Below are 9,323 nucleotides of genomic sequence, written 5' to 3' on the forward strand. Positions count from 1 at the left end.
TGGACTATAGTGTGTCAGAGATTGTGAGGTAGACACAAAATGAGACAGGGTTCAGATCTATTGTTTATAGGTCACTAGGAGTCATACTCGACTTCATGCTGCCTAATAAGAGTAATTCATGATTAATGGGAATCCGAGAGCACTTGACTGTGCTCATGCAGAATCTATACCTGGATCAGGAAGCTGTTATCAAAACTGAGCAGGGGATGACTGCATAGTTTAGAATTGGTAAGGGAGTGTGTCAGGGTTGCATTCTTTTTCCATTCTATGAAGAGGTATGTGGCATCAGGATTGAAGGGAAACTCATCAATAGCTTGAACTATGCAGATAACACAACCTTATTTGCTAAAAGAGAGGAGGACTTGAAGCACTTGTTTCAGAAGATCAAGGAATGCAGCCTTCAGTTTGGACTGTGTCTAAATATCAAGAAAACAAAGATTCTTACTACTTGGACCAATACACAGTGTCATGATGGATGGAGCGGAGATTGAAACTGTTAACAGCTGCATCTAGCTTGGATACACAATTAACGACCTTGGTACAAGCAGCCGGGAAATAATGAGACACATTACACTGGGAAAATCGGTAGAGACTTTTCCAAATTATTGAGGACTAGCAATGTCAGTTTGAGGACTAAGTCTGGTTCAGGTCAATTACTAGCTATGCATCTGAGACCTGGAAAATAAATAAGGATGACAGGGGGGAAAAAATGACACTTTTGAGCTGTGGTGTTGGAAAAAAGCACTGAATATCCCATGGACAGCTGAGAGAATGAATAGATATGTCTTGGAGAGGGTACAGCCAGAGCACTCTTTGGAGGCAAGAATGATGAGGTTTCACCTCACATACTTTGGACGTGTTGACTGGAGGTGCTATTCCTTGGAGAGAGACGTGATGGTTGGAAGGCTGGAGGGTTGGAGAAGGAGAAGAAGACCCCAACCAGGTGATTGACAAGATGACTGCTGCAATGGACTTTTGTGTGTCAGGAAGTGTGAGGATGACACAGGACAGAACAGAGTTCAAATCTGTTGTTCATAGGGTCATTCTGAGTTGTGCTCAACTCAACAACACCTAAAACCACCACAACAATAATGTATACTGAATACATATGAAGAGAGGATGCAACCCAATTGCACATCTTTCTTAATTTTAAACCATGTAATTTCCCTTGCTCTGATCTTATAGAAAATTCTTGATCTGCAAATAGGTTTCACATGAACAAAGGTAAGGATTCTGGAAACAGTACATAACCGCAGAATTGTCAGAAGTTCAAGCTGAGGTTAGAAGAGGTCATGTTACCAAGAATATCATTGTTGATGTCAGATGGATTCTGTCTGAAAGCAGAGAATACAAGAAGAATATTTATTTGTGTTTTATTGATTATGCAAAGGCATTTTACTGTGTGGATAATAAAAAATTATGGCTAACATTGTGAAAAATGGGATTCCTAGAACACTTAATTGTGATCCTGTAACCTATCCCTAGACCAATAGGCTGTCATACAAACAGAGCCAAGGAATTCTCTTGTTGTTATGTGTCATTGAATCATCTGTGACTCATAGCAACCTTATGAACAATAGCTTGGAACCCTTCGCTATCAGAGCCAAACTTACTGTCTCCTACACTCCCAACCCCACTACACCTATTACAGTGCCAATTCACATAATCCAGGGTCATCTTCTACCTTTCCAAGCATGATGGACTTCTTCAAGGACACGGTCTCTCCTGGCAACATTCCCTAAATATGTGAGATAGAGTTTCAGAATCCTTGCCTTCAAGGAGCACCTTGTCTTCACCCTAAGACAGACATGTTTGTTCTCTTGGCGGCCTGTGGTATGTTCTCCAGTACCACAACTGAGAGGCACTGATTCTCTGTCATGCTTATTCATTGCCTACTCTCTGATGCATAGTAAATAATTGTGAAGATCATGGCCTGGATCAGGTGTACCTTAGTCTCTATACTGACATCATTGCTTTTCAGTACTCTGGAGAGGTCCCTGACAGCAGATTTTTCCCAGTGCCATCTGTATTTTTATTTCCTGACTGTGAGTACCAAGAGTTCTGTAATTGTTAACAACCTCAATCTCTTTCCATCTATCTTGTTGCTGCCAATTGGCCCACTACTGAGATTCTTTGTTTTCTTGATGTCGAGCTTCAATTCATATTGAAAACCTCAGTCCTTGTCCTTGTGCAGGAAATGCTTCAAGTTCTCCTCAGTCTCAGTAAACAAGGTTGTGTTATCAACATAACACATTTTTGGTGAGTCTTCCTCTAATTAATTGTATTTCTGGAAGTTATTTGTCAATGCATTGTTCCAGTGCTTTTTTTTTTTAACTAATCATTAGCAAGATTTTCTTGTGTGTAATATCAGTGATATTTTTCTATAATTTCCATACTCTGCTGGGTCATCTCCTTTTGGATTTGGAATAAATATGGATCTCTTTCAGTCAGATGGCCAGGAAGCATTCATATATAAATAGTAGCCATTGACAAAATGAGACAGACTGGCGTGCTACATTTTGAATAATATAATGTAATTTACTATACTAGAAAGAATAAGTGGGGTTGCAATCATAGTCAACAAGACTATTTATAGATTGATCATGAGATATAGTGTAGTGAGCAACAGGGTAATATCCATACACTTACAACAAAAACCTGATAATATCACTCTCATTCAAATGTATGTACCAACAACCAGAGCCAAACAGGAGGAAAAAGAAGATTTCTAACTCCTTTTGCCATCAGAAATTGATCAAACATGTGACTAAGGTGCATTAATATAACGGATGACTGTCTAACCACAATCAAATGGTTTGAAAAATTATAGTTTATTCATATGATGAAATGCTATACAGCATGCAAGAGCCTGATTTTGTAACTTACTACTTAACTTGGGAGGAACAGGAACGTGTTACGCTATGTGAGCTAACTCAGTCCTATAAGGACAAATAATGTGTAGGATCATTATTGTAGAAGGAGTATGAAGATCCAAGAGCGGGGGATGGGTAGGAGCAGAGGGCTGAGAATGGGTGGGAGGAGGGGCTGTTAATCATCAGACTGCACAATTTGATGGGTGGAGGGAGGCAAGAGTGAAGGAAACGAGAAAGATTCAGCATGAAAAAAAAAGTATACGAACTTTTTAAATAAACAAGTATAAAATTTTAAAAAATAATAATAATGGGTAACTGGAATGCATAGTTGGGAACAGAAAATAAGTTTCATGAGTCAGAAATGAGGTTGGACATAGAATGATAGAATTTAGTACAATCAATGAAATATTCTTTGTAAATACTTTTTATAAGAAACACAAACAACACCTATACACATGGACCTCATGTGAAGTCTGCCCAGCAATCCGATTGACTACATTTGTGAAAAGAATCACTGGAGAAACTCAGTATCAGCTGTGAAACCTAGGCCAGGTGCAGATTGTGGGTTAGATCATCAACTACTCATGCTGTTGTTGTTGTTAAATGCCGTCAAGTCGCAGGCTACTCATAGCAACCCTATGAAGGAGAGTCCTTGACGCTTGGGTGCCTTTCATCCTCTCTCCAGGTTCATAGGGTTTCCGGAGGTAAGATATTACAGAAGTGAATGCCACTCCTCCTTCAAAGCAACTACTCATATACAAGTTCAAATTGAAGCTAAAGGAAATGAAAGCAAATCCACAAGAATAAAAATTTAAACTTGAGTCTATTCCATTTGAATTTAAAAATCATGCCAAGAACAGTTTTGAGGCCTTGGACACTAATGAATGAAGACCAGAGGAACTGTAGGAGGGTATCAAGAACATCATCCATGATCAATGCAAAAACTCATTGCAAAGACAGAGGTGGAAGAAAAGACCAAAGTGGATGTCAGAAGAGACTCTGAATATTGCACTGGAGTGTTGAGAAATCAAAGCAAAAGGAAGAAATCAAAAAGTCAAGAAACTGAACAGAAGATTTCAAAGAGCAGCTCAGCAAGACAAAGTAAAGTAATAAAATGGAAGGTATAAAGAACTGGAGTCAGAAAACCAAAAGGGACAAACCTGCTCAGCATTTCTTAGCTGAAGGAACTGAAGAACAAATTCAAGCCTTGAATTCAATACATAAAAACACTGTGGGTAGAATATTGCATGTTCCAGGATGTATCAACAAAAATGGAGTATCCAGAGTTACTATATCAAAAAGAGTTGGCTGACCCAGAAGAATTTCATGAAACAACATAAGACCAAGAGGCAATGGTGATGAAGGAGGAAATTCAAGCTGCCTTGAAGAAATTGAAAAAAAAAATCCTGGAATTGATGGTATATCAATTGACACATTTCAAAAAACAGATGCTGTCCTGGATGTGGTCATCCCATCCAGGAAATTTGTGCCAGGAAATCTGGGTGACAACTACTTGACCAACTGACTAGAAGGAAAGGGAACACTACATGGTAAAAAATAAAGAAAGGTGTGTCATCAGAATTGTTTTCTCTTTCCATACTCATTTAATCTATAAGCTGGTTTCTGTGAAGAAGAATGTGACATCAGGATCAGAGAAAGACCCAATCACACCCTGTGTTACGCAGATGACACAACCTTCCCTGCTGAGAGTGATGAGGACTTGAAGCGCTTGTTACAGAAGATCCAAGAATACAACCTTCACTATAGATTCCATCTCAATATAAAGAAAACAAACAAACAAACAAACAAACAAAAAATCACCATAGGCCTTATATTCAACATCACGATATATGGGGAGAGATTGAAACTGTCAACGTCATCTTACTTGGATTCACAATAAAAACCTTTGTTACTAGCAGTCAGGAGATCAGGTGACATAATGTGCTCAGAAATGCTGCAGTTGGGGACAGCACCAAATTATTAAGGGGCAATGGAGTCTGTTTAAGAACGCAGGTGTTTTTTTATGCAGTCCATGGGTCTTATCAAATCACTTGCTATGCATCTGAGAGTTCGATAATGACTAAGGATCACAAAAGAAGAATTGATGGCTGTGAGTTGTAGTGTTGAAGTGTACTGAATATTCTACAGACTGACGAAAGAGCAAACACATATGTTTTAGAGAAAGTGTAGTTAAATATTCCTTGGAGGCAAAGATAATAGAGTTTCATCTCACATATTCTGGACATGTTGCTAGGAGAGGTTATTCCCTGGAGAAAGACATCATACTTGGAAAGGTGGAAAGGTCAGCAAAAGAGAGGAAGACCCTTGACTAGATGGATTGACACAGTGACTACTGCAATGGGCTTGAGTTTGTCAAAGATTGTGAAAATGACACAGGATAGGACAGATTTCATATCTGTTTTTCATAGGATCAGTGTGGATAGTACTGGATTTTACACCACCTAAAAACAACACTACCACAAGAATAATGAACAAATTGCCTTGGAAGAACTGCCAGAATTCTCCACAGAAGCAAGCATAACAAGACTTGGTCTTATGTAGTTAGGATTTATTAGCAAGAAAGACCAGTCCTTTGAGAAAGATGTCATGCTTGTAAAGTAAATGTTCAAGGAAAGGAGGAAACTCCTCAATGAGATGCCTTCACTTGTTTAAATCAGAAGGAAAAAAAATAGGGCACACATATCGAAGACTGTAAGGATTGCAATGTACTGGACAATATTTCATTCTGTTGCACTTGGTTTCACTCTTCACTTGAACTAACTAGACAGCACCTAGCCACGATGAATTTGTTTTCAATAAATGTATTTACCATTATCTGTACTGTAACTGAAGTTTTCAGGGAAAAGAACAATTACTGTCAATCTCCAACTCTCTATTAACAGGTGTTCTGTGTTACCAACTCATTGACAAAGAACCTGTCTGTTCTTGAGTGCACGCATGCGCTCACGCGCGTGCACACACACACACACACACACACACACACACACGGATACATGTTTGTTGTTGTTGTTGTTAGGTGTCAGTAAGTCAACTATCACTCATATTGACCCTAGAGTCAGTGGCTCTGAATCTTACCCTATCCTGACCCAATCTCATTATCTCCGACAAACTTGCCACTGTCACTGAAGTCAATAAATCTCATCCAGAGTCTTCCTCTCTTGTGCTGACCTTCTACCCTTCTAAGCATAATGTCCTTCTCCAAGGACTGGCCCCTTATGACAACATTGACAAAGAATGTGAGACAGGGTTTCACCAATCTTGCCTCTAAGGAACAACCTAGTTTCACTCTCTCCAAGACAGGCCTGTTTTTCTCTTTGCAGTCCACAATATGTTCAATACTCTTGTCCAGCATCACAACTCAAAGACATCTATTCTTTGTCATCCTTATTCATTGTCCAGCTCTCAGACGAATAGCAGGTAATTGAGAAGGCCATAACATGTATCAGGCATACCTTACTCTTTCGACTGGCATTGTTGTTCTTTAGTACCCTGGAGAGGTCTTTCACCCCAGATTTTTTCCCAATGAAACTTGTCTTTTGATCTACATATCCTAGATATATTTTAAGATTTCCTTTTGAAATTAATTTCTGGACTCAGTAGCTTTGGTATCTATATTAGGCTTTCATTCTGAATGTTGCTGTGTGCCTTGGAGTTGGAACCGACCCATAGCTGACCCTTCATGGGTTTTCAGAAGTGGTTAATCACCCAGGAAGAGATTGTCCCTCCATCTACTGCGGAGCAGCTTGTGGGTTCAAAACTCGTGCCTTTGGGGATTGTGGTGCAGCTTCTTTCTATTGGAACACTGGATATCCCTTTAATTTTGAATAGGAACCTAAATCTGTAATTCCTGCTGTACTCTGCTGAGTAAAATAAAAAGAAATCAAAGAGCCTCTATCTTGCTTTTACTGGACTGTTGTTCTTATGTATGGTTGAGTCAAGTATGACTCGGAAATCCTATGCACAAAAGATCTGAACCCTTTCCTATCCCACGTCATCCTCACACTTCCTGACACTCAAGGGCCCGTTGCAGCAGTACTGAGTAAAACACTTTAGTTAGTAATTTACTTCACCCATATTTACAACTGTCACTGGAAATCCAAGGAAGACATTTACCAGTTAATGACAAAATAGTTACACCGGGAAATCCATTTTTCCACTTTTCCTTATTAGTTTATTGATACTGCTTTAATACTAACACTCACAATAATGATCAAATTTTATCTTCTTTTCTTTAAACATTTTCTCACAGTACCTAACACTTATCTATTTTTTTAAATGTTCCAAGCAGCATTTTGTTTTAATTATATTAAATCATTTTATTCATATCAACTCCTTGCAGACATGTCCATATTGTTATTTTCATGTTACACATAGAGCAACTGAGGTTAGAAGCTAGAGAAAGGATTTTCTAAGAGAGAATAAAGAATTAAGATCTTATGACACAATGTTTAATCCTTTTTAAAAAGTATGATATTATTAGTTTATTTTTTTATGCTGACCTAATTTTATATTTGCAGATTTCCCACTTTCCTTCTTTGACATTTGGTACAATGATTCCCATACATTGAGTTTTATAAAATTAATCACCATTGGACTATGCCCACCACTACCCTATCTTTTCATGTCTTTCAAAATATATGGCTTATATAAAGAAGCTATTGTTATTGTTAAGTGCCGTTGAGTCATAGACGACTCAGTGACCCTATGAACGAAAGACCTGAATGTCTGTATAACTTCCATCTATTCTCCAAGTGCATAGGGTTTCCAGAGGCAAGCTATTCCGAAATTGGATGGCACTCCTGCTTTCAAGCTTGTTTTAATTGGGGAGCTTCACCAAACACTGTCTACCATGGGTAACCATTATTGCATTTGACACATCAAAAGAACAAAAACAAAAACACTCAAATATTCCACAATGACCCTCCACCAAAACAAGAGAACCTATCTTACAGAGTCTAGTCACTCCACCCAGTTTCCAAAATGGAGACAAGGCCTTGGCTTTAAATCCAAGTGTCCTCCTGGAGGTCTTATTGACTCTAAACACTAGGCTTAAATAAAGAAAACAATGCACACAAACCATCAACAAAAACTAGAGTGCCATCCTACAGTTTCAAGCCAATGGAAGTCCAGAATGGAAGGCAAGGGCTTAGCAATATATATTGTTGTTGTTAGTTGTCATCTATTACTAACCCTGTAAACCAAAGACTTCAACTTTGTTCTATAATGGTTGTCTTTTCTCTAAGTTTATAGAGTTTCCACAGGCATGTTTAGGAACTGGATGCCACTCCTGTTCCCAAGACTGTCTTAATCTATTAACTAACCAGATTTGTCAACATGTATAATCATTATGACACCTGGCCTACCAATAGCACAGCGTTTGTTAGCACAGCAATCCATAGTTACTTCAATACGGAAAAATACAGAAGAGTGCTGCAGACTTAGGAGTGTTCATTTAAAACATAGTAACAATCCCCTCGGCTCCCATCAAAAGGCCTCCGGCAAGCCAACCGGGACCCAGAGACCTTCTCCACCACAGAGAAAGAGTGCACCTCTGAAGCCAAGTGAATTAGAACATGGCTAACAGGTCGTAAATATATTAATCTACATACAAAACTAACATGAAAACAACAAAAAAGTTACATTTATAACTACCTACTATGAACGCTGCTTCATTCACCTCCTTTCTTTTCTAAGTCAAATTTTTATATCACTAATTCCTTACACTGGAGTGCCAGTTATGCGTTAGTTCCAATTCAATGGCACATAACAGTATAATAATAAAGGGTTAGTGTAGGTCAAGTTCAGATCTGCTGCTCATAGTGTCGCCCTAAGTCATAGTTGACTCCTTTACCACCACCAAGACCAATAATATAATTACTAGTAAAAAATAATGAACATTGCAAATATAAATTTGTAGTACACTGAAACGGCAATATCTGTTTTAGTTACCATTACAGCTGTACTATTTTCTCTTTCAAGAATCAATATTTCATTTATTCATAAATAATGGTATCCTATCGTGGAGTGAATAGAAGTTCGGGGGCAGGTACTATTGACTGCAGTTCCTATGATCTTCTGCTTATTATGTAACTTTATTAAAATAATTTTACCATATGTAATTAGAGCATCTGCGGAAAAAAACGCTGGAGAAGCTCAATATCAGCTGCGAAAACTAGGCCAGGATCTGACTGTGGAACGGACCACCAACTACTCATATGCAAGTCCAAGCTGAAACTGAGGAAAATTAAACCAAATGCACAGGAGCCAAAATATGACATCGAATTCATCTCACCTGAATTTCAGAATCATCTCAGGAACAGGTCTGAGGCCTTGAACACTAATGAGTGAAGACCAGAAGAGTTGTGGGAGGATGTCAAAGGTATCATCCAGGAAGAGTGCAAAACGGTCATTACAAAGACAGAAGAAGAA

Source organism: Elephantulus edwardii, unplaced genomic scaffold (assembly GCF_000299155.1).
Source record: "Elephantulus edwardii isolate Elephantulus edwardi_28Jun2011 unplaced genomic scaffold, EleEdw1.0 scaffold00035, whole genome shotgun sequence".
Taxonomy (NCBI): Eukaryota; Metazoa; Chordata; class Mammalia; order Macroscelidea; family Macroscelididae; genus Elephantulus; species Elephantulus edwardii.